This window comes from Pteropus alecto, unplaced genomic scaffold, assembly GCF_000325575.1.
Source record: "Pteropus alecto unplaced genomic scaffold, ASM32557v1 scaffold146, whole genome shotgun sequence".
Taxonomy (NCBI): domain Eukaryota; kingdom Metazoa; phylum Chordata; class Mammalia; order Chiroptera; family Pteropodidae; genus Pteropus; species Pteropus alecto.
The window spans coordinates 2,473,207-2,485,455 of NW_006442107.1; the positions used below are offsets into that span (position 1 = coordinate 2,473,207).

The window sequence follows — 12,249 nt, forward strand, 5'->3', positions numbered from 1 at the left end:
AAGTTAGAGTGACTAATAATTAACATGTAAACCATAATTAATATAGATGACACAAATGATATTGTACTTTTCCAAAATAAAGAAATATATTTGATCGAATATTTTTATGAATCACTTTTGATATCACAAAATAAACTTTCCTGGGCAAAAGATTTTGTTTAAAAAATCTCAGAAAAATGGACATGAGAAAATACAGATATATGTATAAATAATGTTGAAATATTGCCATAAGTATGAAACTATAACATCAGCATTTGAACATAATAAAATTTTTAAAAGCAAAGGGTTTTCAAAATACAGAAGAAGAATTATTGTAAAACAAATGAAAAATCATGATCGTGAAGTAGTGGCAACTATTTCTAATATGTAACAGATACTGAAATGCCATGAGGGAAATGAACGGAACTATCTCCTAAAGTGGTGGTGACAAAGGACGTAGGTGGCTTTCATAAATGCAAGGGACATAACTAATCAATTAACTTACTACCTCTTCAAATAAAAGTGAGAATCTCTTGGGAGAATCTAAGCCCCTTAGCAGACACATCTTAGAGCAATTAATGAAATGCTTCATATTTCAGTAGAAAACTATTCCAACAGTGAAACTGACGTAGGAATCAGAAGTACAGTCTACTGTGACACTTGGTAGTTGACATTTTCCCAAACAGCTGCTACAAGTCAGATCCTCAGGTTACTACTCCCAGCTGCACAACTATCTAACCTCTCAATTCACCAAAGGACATGAACTCTGCTGGGTGCTCCATATACTGGGTGGAGAACTCCAATTAGTTTTGTATGGACTAATTCAACATAAGTATCAACTAACTGCCCTTTTAAATGTGTCACTCCCCAAAGCAGGCCCACCAAGTTTCACCTGGAAAATAACCAGTTCCTAGACTCCTTTTGGAGGTTTTTCTATTTTGCACCACAGTAGCACATAAGTAATCTCAAAGTCTTGTTTATGCATGAGAGCCAGATTTGGAATGAGAAATTGTTCTTGGCATTCCTTATTTTTAATGAAACCTTTCTGAACTTCATTTCAATGAGCAAAACTATCATGTTCCAAACATGAAACACTTGATTCATTCTGACCCCGAATTCTGCACTCCAGAATCCAACCTATTCAGAATGAGCTGTCTGAACATAAATGTTTTTCTTAATGTTTTCCAGAAACACATTTATCTTTATGGGTTTAAGGCAGTAAGTATGAAATTCATAAAATGTCTCATTATATTGTCCAGCTCCCTCCCCCACCTCCGCTCATAGCAAAAGATGAACAGCTCTGAGGGGAGAGTGGCTGATCCATCAGAGGACGAGCATGGTTTGGCTTCAAGTACCAAGAAGGGCAGCCAGTGGGTGGACTTCCGGGACTCCCCTGTTTATGGTTTCCCTACTAGAAACCAAAATCTAGCCAATTTCTAAAAGAGTAAATATCTTTTCATCTTTAAAAGATAATTATTATTAAGATAATTATTAAACATAATTATTAAACATAATTCCTTGTGCCAATGTGACTCATACTAATCAAGGTTTACCAAACTAATGTCATTTCTGTGTTGAGACATTATCAAGGGAAGACAACATTTTCATGGGTCAGGATTCCAAGAAGTCACTGTCAAGGAATCTCTGTGGACAATATAGATAAACATGGACTGGATGACAGTTAAGTAAAAAAGGAGTTTCTTAATTAGTTGAATGACTGGACATATATGCTGCTGACAAACTCGATTCTGTCTACCTGGAAAGTAGTGTATGGTAATGGAAAGGTGCTCTTCTTGTAAAAACCATATATTTGGCATATTTTTTATGACTTTTATGGATATATAGAAATCAGATATGTGATATTTTGATGCAACTGCTTTGAAGATATTTTGACAGCCCTGTAAAACAATTTTAAGGAATTTTTCTAAAGTGCCAATTAACCTAATTATATACACACTCATTTCCTGTTACTCATTCTATTTTTGAGTGAATTTTAGAGATACAGGTAGGTCAAATTCAGGGATGGGATGAGGCTTTGAGATGTTTGTTTTTCACATTGCTAGGAAATGAAAAAAGATGTTTTTACATTTTGATGCACCCATTTCAATATGACCCAATCAAAATAGTCACATCAGAATCTTTTTCCAGACCTGATTTCCATACATTCACTGGTACTACAGATTTTTGAAGCACCATAACAATAAGGATGGATCTCTTTAGACACCATAAGAATTTTACTTTCCAGGTTGGCAGCAATTCATTGTGCTTCTAATGTTTGTGAGGACAGAAAGATGGAGCGATAGCTGGTATGCTGTCGTTAGAGACAATATTCAATAGATCTCTATCGAGACAGTGTTTTCTTGCATATGGGGAATACAAATAAAGACTGCATCTCACTCCAGGTTCTTTGGTTGTAAGCAATAGAAATAGACCCTAGCTAATCTAAGTAAGAAAGGACTTTCAAGAAAAGATACTGGGTAGTGTGCTTGCAATAGCAAATATGACAACCCGGTCTCGTGAAGGCCCAGAATCAGGGATGTCCGTTGAGAATCCAGATACTGCTCCTGTAGGGAAGTGCCACCAACAGCCTCAGTTCACTGGCCATCTGTCCCTCAGCATCTCTGCCTAAGTTTCAAAGCTCATCTTATGTGCAGCCTGCCCGTGATCAAGGATTTGGATCCATCAAATAAGATTCACAAGGATGTTGCTCAGCTCTCTTCAGAACATTGGAATCCTTTGATTCCATTAGTTGTAGGCCATGGTCATCATGTGACTGACAGCCCAGCCGCATGGATGAAAGAGGGCGATTTCCCCAAAGGAAAAAGAAGGGACTGTTACCAGAAGAAAAAGGGACAATATGCTGAGAAAGAAAAAAAAAATATCCACTAAAGACTCGAACTTCGAACATTCATTTTTCAAAAAATACACATTTGGCCTCACCTGCTTCACGTAAATAAGGGGCTTAATTGACTGCAAGCTCAACAGGAATGACGACACAGCCTTGGTGTTCCCAGTCTCAGATAGCCTGTGCCCCCTTCAGAGGTCCAGCTCCAGGAACACAATGCTCCTTTGCAGTGCCTGCACTGCCATGGGGCCTCCCCTGGGACTGTGGGCTCTCAGACACCTCCTCTCATTCATTCATTCTCCGGCTCTAGGAATGGTAGCTGCTTCCTGTAGTTATTAACATCTGGGTTGTCTCACATTTGCCTTTTTCCTCCTTCTGTCCTACAGCTACATAAAAAGCTCCTACATTAATTTCCTTTTATTGGAAACATTGAGAGTGTTTCTATTTTCCTTTCTGGATCCTGACTGATGCAAATGCTAAAAACCCAGGTGGCATCCACAGTGGGATGATGAGGGAGTTTGATACCATGTCATACTTAGTATAGTCTCTCATATAAAGGAGAATTCTGGGAATGTGATAACCAGCTTCGACCATCTGAAGAGCTTTCATTTGAAAAGGGGATTATACTGTGTAGATCCAGAGGGTAGAACTAGGATTAGTGAGCAGAAGTTGCAAGGAAGCAGGTTTCAGCTTAAAATAAGGAAGAGTGTTCTAAGCACTTGAACTGCCCACAATGAAATGAACTGGGCAATTTTTGTTGGGGATTAGTTAGCAGAGAATTGGTTTCCATTCTTCAGAGACACTAGAGAAGTGCCAGGCCTCTTGAAGCCCCCAAATCCCACTGCAAAATCTATAGGCTTTAATTAAAGATTTGGTCATTTTCTATTGGACCTCAATCTAGGATGTTTAGTGACCTGCAGAAAACAATTATTCTCTAGGATTTATCTTGGCCCCAAGAGTAATTTAAAACAACCCTTACTCTTACTCTAAGACTGAAAAAGTCAACTTCCCACCATTCTACACTCAGATGAAAGCTGACACCCAGGAAGGAAGATTCTCTTCATTTCCTCCTCACTCTGCTTCTACTGGGTCCACTCTGGGCACCTAGGATTTACGCCCAGAGACCCTTTGGCAGCACCAAAGATGACCATGGCCTACAACTAATGGAACCAAAGGATTCCAGTGTTCTGAAGAGAGTTGCTCATCCTTGTGAATCTTATTTGATGGATCCAAATCTCTGAATCCTTCTACCGCAGGCTAAGGCTTTCCATGTCAGCCCAGGATTCATAAGGGAGGGGCAGGCAGTTATGAAGGAACCAGACAAGACATCAAAATCTTGATGAGGTTATCTTTCTGTCATCTTGAAAATCCGCCACCCTTCCAATTCTTGCTATAGCTGTCAACAACTTGCACACATCTGTACAGCCTACCCATCTGATACTTGAGGCACAAGCAATGAGTCTCAAAATAGCTGTTCTCCGTCCATCAGCTTTCCTTTCTTGGAACAAAACGGCCTTCAATCGCACTGTGGCAGTTTTTGGAGTAGGTGGGGAGAAAGTCATTTCCTCTGGAGCCCTGTTACACCAAATATAGAAACACGGAACTCTAACCTCTAATATGCTCAGAAAATGGTAACACTAAAAGCATCCTCTTACATTTTCTAGTGGCAACACTGGAGAACAGAGGAAACCATGATTTACTCATGGGTAAACACATCCCAGATACAAAAGGACCAGAAATTAAACTAGAGTTCATTTTGCCCTAGTCCGGGGACGCTGCTCTGCTCAGCACAATCTATTGCTTCCAACGATCCTATATTATGAGAGAAAAAACCACATGATTAAGTGTTTCGGTGCCTCAGCCCAGCTTTCTAGCAAGTGACGATCAAAGTGGACGTCAGTGACCTGGAGGTTGCGTCTTTTGCTAATACCACTGCTTGTGGATGATTTTACTTTCCATTCTGCTTCCCCTTAATTTGTCCCATTATTTTTCCCATTTGCCTCGTATCCTGGGGTGATCGCCCCCACAAAGGGAAAATGCCTGAGAGGTGGTGGGCAGAGCCCGGCTTGCATATCAGCAACTACATAATGCTCTGGTTCAGGGACATCGAGCTGCAAAACACCTTAAACTATACACACACCTATGTGCCTAAAAGTCTAATGAGAGCGAAGAATGATTTTGAGTTGAACAACCTCCTCTCTCTAAAACCTGTGCCGTGCCCCACCCGAACGAGAGTTCTGAGGCCATGTTCTCTCTACGAAAAACTGCGGGTTAGTCCCTGGACTGAAGGAGCAGGGCTGGGTGGAGGATGGTACCAAAAGGGAAGCAAAGGGCAGGAATACAGAATATCGCGGTGTGCTGGGAGGTGGGGAGTTGGGGACAGAGTGTTCTCTCGTGGATGGCCCACCTACGGGAGCAAGTCTCCTGCTGCAGGCAAGGAGACACCTCCTTGAATTCCAGCTCGGGAGATTTGAGTGACAACACTAATCCAACTCTGCTCTCAGTTTCTTATCCCTCCGACCCCTCTCTGACCACCCCTCCATGTCCCTTTATGTTCCTCAGCCCTCTCTCTGCCCACCCCCTCTAGTCTGAGGCAGCCACCTGGGACCCCGCTATCCAATAATTAGCCAGGGCAGCTGCTCGACCAAACAAGCTCCGAAGATCTGCAGCTGGGAGAGTGGAGTCCTGCCTGGAGGAGGGGGAAGCCAGGGAGGCCGGCAGAGCCTTCTCAGGTGGCCAGATGACGCCTAATTAGGCCCCCTGCTTGGAGGCCTCACCAGATGGGCAAATGCCTGCAAGCCTCAGGGAGCCAGCAAGATGCTGTGGAAACTCCCAGTGTGCGATTTCCTTTCCAGCTGCCTCTGGGGCTGTGGGGGAGGACAGTTAAAATAGTAATTGGCGCCTCGGGGTCAAGGGGCCTTGCTTTTCTCTGCCAGGAGGGGAGATACTCTGCTTCCCAGCAGTGCACCCCCCGCTCACCCTCTCCACCAACTGGAGTCTGAGTTGTTGATGCTGTTGATTGAAAATAATTTTTTTTAAGATACACAGCAGAGGTGTCGGCACTGGGAACATTTTTCTAAACCTAAACAATGCACACCATGAATACACAGAAAGCAGAATTAAACTAGAAGAGAAGCATGAAGAAAATGCCTTGGTTTCATTCTTTTTGTCTCCCTAGCCTGCAAGACCAAGCTGTAAAGTGTAAATGGTGTGGCAGAGGGAGGGTGGAGCAGTTAGTGATTTAATTTTGACAGACTGCTGTTTCCGGGCAAGGGGGAAGTCAGGAGGCAGACAGTGGGGAGGGGGCGCTGTGGAAGGTGCAGGTTTTATATTTCAGAGCATGGCCAATGCCTGCAAGAGAGAACTGCCTGTGGTTCTTCTAGCCCACCCGGCCATTGCACCACTCGCTGCCCCTCGACATGGCCACAGCCACAAGGAAAACGATCATAAAAGGAGAGGCAGGGAAGCAGGACCTTATGGCTCCCTCCTCCCCCAAAGTTCTGCTATCAATGAGGAGTTTTCTTTGCAGTTACTCCACTGGGCATCAATGGAAATAATGGCGGTGACAGTTACAAACACGAAGGGAAAAAATGCAGGAAGTAGAGCTAAGAATGGGCCAGGCGACCTCTTTGCCCTTTGCTCTTCCTGACTTCCCTAAGACTCTCCTTGTGTGACAGGAATATCTTGCCTTTTGATGGAGAGAGTAATATCTGCAGTGTTAAAATTCTTGACACAAATGGCCTTGTTATAGAAAAGTAATGGTAAGGGAAAAAAAACAAGAAATCTTTTCTGCCTGCCATCACAGTCCTTGCACCCGCTTTGATGATACCCTAGAAGCCTCCGTGTGGATTCAGAGAAGCAGCCCGTGCATCTCATCGTTGGTTTCCTTTTTTAAGCTGTTTGAATGTGAACTGCCATCAGAAGTGGTTTTACCTTATAATCACCCTCCATCCCAGTGGCAATTGTTTTCTAACTGCTGTATGAAGAAAAACTTCCAGATTAAAGTATATAATAAGGCTGAGGAAATAAGCATTTAAATCATTTATTAAAATGTTTTTGATTGACTCTTGTTATTAATGTCCCTTATTTGTGAGATGGATTTGTGCATGCGACAGGCTGTGTAGGATTACATTTTGGGCTAGCAGAGGACCAGGCTGGCAGCAGAATGTCTTTGAGCAATCTCAGCTCTGTGTAGTTTCTGGAGTATAACATATTTTCTGCGGGCTTTTGCTGATAACAGTGGACATTAATTGTTAATTCTCCTCCAAAAGCCATCTGCTAAAACGCACACTCCCTGGAAATCTGGGGAAACAGCGCCATCTAGCAGCCCTCGCTTGAAGTGCTTCAAAGCTGGGTTTATCATGGACCCGGCCAGGTGAAAAAGGCCCACCACTCTTTTGAGGTTGACCAAGTTGGAAAGATGCTCCCCACAAATTCACCTCAGCTGTCAATGAGCACGATCACTTTGCAACAGTCTCAAGTCCATTTTGCTTCAGAAAAGCTACTCAGCTTAATATTCTGGATGAGTAAACAAGGTTTCATAAAATTGCAATTGCATAAAGCATTTCCATAAGACATTTTGGAGCTACGACTTGAAAAGATGAGGAAATAGAGGCCCAGGGAGAAAAAGGTATCTATTCAATGTCACATAGCTGGTTCGTGGTTGAGTCAGGCTCAGAGACCAGAACTAATCCCAAGATTCACGGAGAGGGAGCAACCCTTTCTCGAAGGCCAGCCAGAGATGAAGGCAGGAATAAGACACAGAAACGAGAGCATCCACCAGTAAGCAAAGGTGTGGGTCCCTTTCCGAATTAATGTAATGACAACAGGGCTATGACTAGGTGTATAGTAAACACAGGGACATTTTCTGGCCTGTGTCTAGAACATAGGCAGACATGGTGGACCAATCTTTGAGCAACCCTCTCCCTCCCCAATGCACAATCACCCTAATAAGCAGCCACGGGTCCCTTTAGGGAAAGGGAGGAGGAAGATTTAATGTAAACTGTTGGCTAAGCAGCAGGATTTCATAAACAGACTTGTCCTCCCCTTCATTCAAGGGGTTCTGAGTCTATGAAGTGGCTCAGGTCTGGAAATTTGTTGAGGGGCTGTGAGCATCTATGAGGTGATTCTATTCATCGGATCTAGACCTTTTCCATTCATGCAAATCAAGTAAGCCTTTATTAGCCTGCCCATCTACTTCTGCTCAAGGAATATCATGATCAACCAGCCAATGCAGCAGTCTCTGCAGGTCATGCTACTGTGATGATTACTTCAGCTCTGCTAGCCAGTACAGTAACCACAGCCACCTTGTCCTTGGTAATCAAACACCACCTCTTGGTTTCAGGTTCCATCATCCCCACCGAAGTCAAAGAATCCAGTCTGATGGCAGCAGTGCCCAATGTTGCTCCTGGCCCACAGAGAAGAGCTACCACAGAGCTCTTCAAGTATCTGGGCTCCCCCCAACACTGGTGAAGGAAATGCCCTCTGGACGCTGTGGGGTACACGGTTAGAGGTGGGTGAGCGGTCTCGTGTGATAAATCTGTTCTAGCGTTCTCATCTCCCCAACCCTTCTGGATAACTTCTTCTGCCTCCCTGAGGACATGCAGGATAGATCATCCTGACCCATTCCACTTGTCCCAAGCGTCTGGCCCAGGACCTCATTGTCTTCATGACAAATCAAAAACCCCAGTGACTTACATCGAAAGTTTCTATCCAAACCACATCTCCCAGGCTGTTTCTCAAGCTTTAAAATAGCTCAAAAATCATGTTAGAGTGTCTCAGGTTTTACAGAAATCACTGATCACGAGCCATGAAATGAATATCTACATCAATATCAAAAGTTTAGGGGAGAAGAATGATGGAGGCAGCCCCGGCATGAGACTCCCTGGGATGAGTTCGGCTGTGAGCCTGAATGTCCCAGCAGGGCATTAGCACGAACATCCCGGGCTGCACATCCCTGTCTCACACGTCCCTGTTCCACCCTTCAGTTAGGGATGCAAAAGGGAGGGGTGAAGATCTTGACCTTGTGGAGCCAAACTGATTCCAGGGCTCATAACTTTTGGCCTCTGGTTTGGCATCACTAAGAGTAAAACACAGAGGCTTTAGAGGGTGGAGGGTGTTAGCAGCATGTATAGGGATTGGCATCAGTCCACCCACTATACCCAGGGATAACTTTGCCTACAAGTCCTTTTTTTAGGATATTTTGACCAAAATAACACAGGCTGTGAACAAATTCAGTTCAGGAATCCCACACTGAGCATATCATGTGCCGCCTCTGTGAAACTCTGGATTGGCTTCATGTTTCCCTTAGATTAGGGTACCATGGTTCTTGCGACAGGCATAAGCCCTAAGTGGTCAGAAGCCCTTTTCCTCTCTGGCTCACCCTACTCTGCTCCCTTGCTCACCCGGGGCCAGACACATTGGTTTCCTGGCTCCTCTACAGATATACTTGGAGCCTCCCACTGGCTGTTCCCTCGGCTTCGCACAGCCCTCTATCAGCTGGCCCCCTGACCTCCTTTAATCCTTACCCAGCTGTCATCTGAGAGCTACCCTGACGACCCCATTTTACAGTGCAATCCCTCCCCGTTTCTCTGCCTTTTTTTCATAGTACGTCACCTTCTAACATACAGTATACTTCATTTACTCTGATACTGTCTGCCTCCCCCACTAGAATGAAAGCTCCATGAGGGCAGATATGCATGTTGGTTTTGTTACTGCTGAATCCCCAGCTTCTCAAAAAATGCTTGGCATGTGGCAGGTAATAATAAATACTTTGTAAGCGAGTGAATACAACTGCTATGTGCTTGGCAATGTGGCTGAGCCAATCACTGCTTAATAAGTGGGATCCGTGAGAGAGCTGGATGTGGCCAGTTTGCCTGCATTTCTTCTCTACCAAAGTAGAACTATCTCGCAGCGATCAATTCAGTTAGTGAGAAATCGCCCAAGCCTGATAAGGCATACAGACACAGTCATTAACGTTTCTACGGTATTTCCTTTTTGAATTCTTTAAAAATACACATAGATGGTTAAGGCAAAATGTTTTTGCTCTACCTAAGCTTGCCATACATCTGTAGTTTGAAAAGTGAATCTTGTCTCACTAATAACGGGTTTCATCATTTTGCTTGAAGAAAGAGATTTCAAGCAAAAGGGAAATCATCGCTGTGACTCCTTTTATACTAGATTAATAAAGACTTTACAAAAACAGCCTACGCTTAACTCCTCAGATGTGCCTTGAGAGGGGAACCCCATAACACCTGCAGACAAACCATCATCAGCTCCTGACAAGAGGAGGCGTCAGGCCCTACCTGAGTATTATTCCTTTTGGCCAGATGAAAGCTTCGGCCAATGAATTGCTTAGTTATTACTGTTTATTCTGCATCTGGGCAGCTATCTCATATTCTGGAAACTGGTTACCTAGTGGATATATTCATCAATTTCTGGAATTCCTGGTGTAAAATTCATTTATTTGCCGAAGGTTGACCTTAGAACCTCATACATGTGTTGAATATACCAGGTAAAACACTCAGAGAGACGCCCTAGGGGATGGTGGGTGGGGAACATTTGATATTGGGAGAAAGAGGTTCCAGAAAGGCCTCACAAATAATGTGTCCTTTGCAGAAGCCCTGGATGGAGTGAGGAGCAAGCTTGCAGATTTGGGAGGGAGGGCATTCTAGGGAGAGTTCAGGCAAAGGCCTTGAGGTAGAAATGAGCTGGACATGTCAGGACACAGAAGACCCTTCTTTGGGCTTCTCTCCCCCACCCCCACACCCTCCCTCGCCTTGGCTAAAATCCCAACATCCATCCTAGCCCAGAAGCCAGACTCCTCTTTCCTGGTAGATGCAGGGTCTTCCCAGCCCTCGGTATGAATTAGACATCTCAGAGTAACCCCACCCCCAAAAGTTTTGTTGGAAGGAGTTCTAAGACGAGTTCTCCGGAGTAAACAAAACCCCTTTGTCCACCCACAGACAGGAAGCTGCAGATTACTGGCCTTTCAACACAGCTGTTACACTGATGACAAACTCCTTAATCAAGTAGAGGTGTTGGCAAGACGCCACCTATCTCCAGGCGGATCCCTCTCCAACCACTCTCATACTCCCCGCGAAAAAGCCAGAAACCCAAAAGGCAAGGAAGAGCTGAGCTGCACGAGGGACCGGCTGGCGGTGTGCTCATTCTGCCCCATTTCTCTCAGGCCTGACACACGTCACTATCATTGAGTAAGCTGAACTCCTGGCCCCAACCCTCACCCTCTAGAAGGAAGGGGCAGTCAGCAGGGAGGGAAGTCAGCAGTGAGGAGGAAGAGGGGTATCACTCCCCACGCACACCTAGAGCCAGGCTGGGAACACAGATTAGGAAGGCACAGGCCTGGGCAGACCACCCTCCTGCAAGTTCACCGCCCCCTGGAGCAAGTCATCTCACCTCGAAGGGAAATCACGATAGATAACATGGTGGCTGTGGGATTCAACAGCATCTGCAGCCTGAGAGTGTGGGTGCTGCAAACAGTATATATAGGCTGCAGTTTCTGCTGAAATGGGTCCAGGTGTATAAATATATTAATGTTTTCACAACATTTCCATTTGTCTCAGCCTCATTTTCAACAGTTCCTCAGTTTCATGCTTATGAGAAAGACCAGCCATTTATTTGAATAGAAATGGCATACAGAGTGAATTTAAAGGATGCTAGAAGGGCAAAGTGGGCCAAAATGTTATTGGATTTTCTATTGCCTCCTCACTACAGTTTTTTTTATACTGTGATGTCATTGTGCCAGGTACTTTCTTTATATCATCTCGTTTAACAACCACGTCAACAACATGAGATGGGTGTTAGTGTTCCCATGCTGTGGATGGAAGAACTGAGGCTCAGAAAGGTAGAGACACCTACCCGAGCTCACACAGCTAATAAAGAGCCAGAGATGGACACAGATGTGTATGGTTCTAGAATCCAAGGAGATAGCTCTTCTTGCAACTCCATGCAAAGACTCCTACAAAAGGAATAACTACATGCTGAATACTGGTGGGTGAGTTAAATATCCATATCACCCTCTTAAAATGAGAAAACAGAGCATCTGGGGTCCCATTTAGTTCCTAGTAGAAGGAGCAGCAACAAGGGAAGGAAGGTGCAGAAAAGATGCAAACCCAGAAGAGAGACTGGCGACTTCCCATATTTGTTTGCCCCAGGCTGCCTGAGCTGGCTTTTCTTCATAGGGATAAGTAGAGAAACATATGCATTAGTCAGCATCTTCTGTGGTCCAGCTTCCTATCTTGCCTGGCAACAGGCAAATCTGATACACAAACAAAGTAGCAAGCCACCCAAGCACTGTGAAAAGAAGGGAGCCAACCCGCCCGTCCTTAAAAATCTCCCCGCCCTCAGGCCTGGAATTTCCCCTCCACTCACAAATGCAAACACAGAGGCGCAGAGAGAGGGCTGTG

General features: G+C 44.5%; 1 pseudogene; it reads right to left on the reverse strand.

Moving 5' to 3' along the window:
• Positions 1–585: 585 nt before the first annotated feature.
• LOC102894593 overlaps positions 586–12,249 on the reverse strand; it is a 56,695-nt pseudogene continuing 45,031 nt past the window's right edge.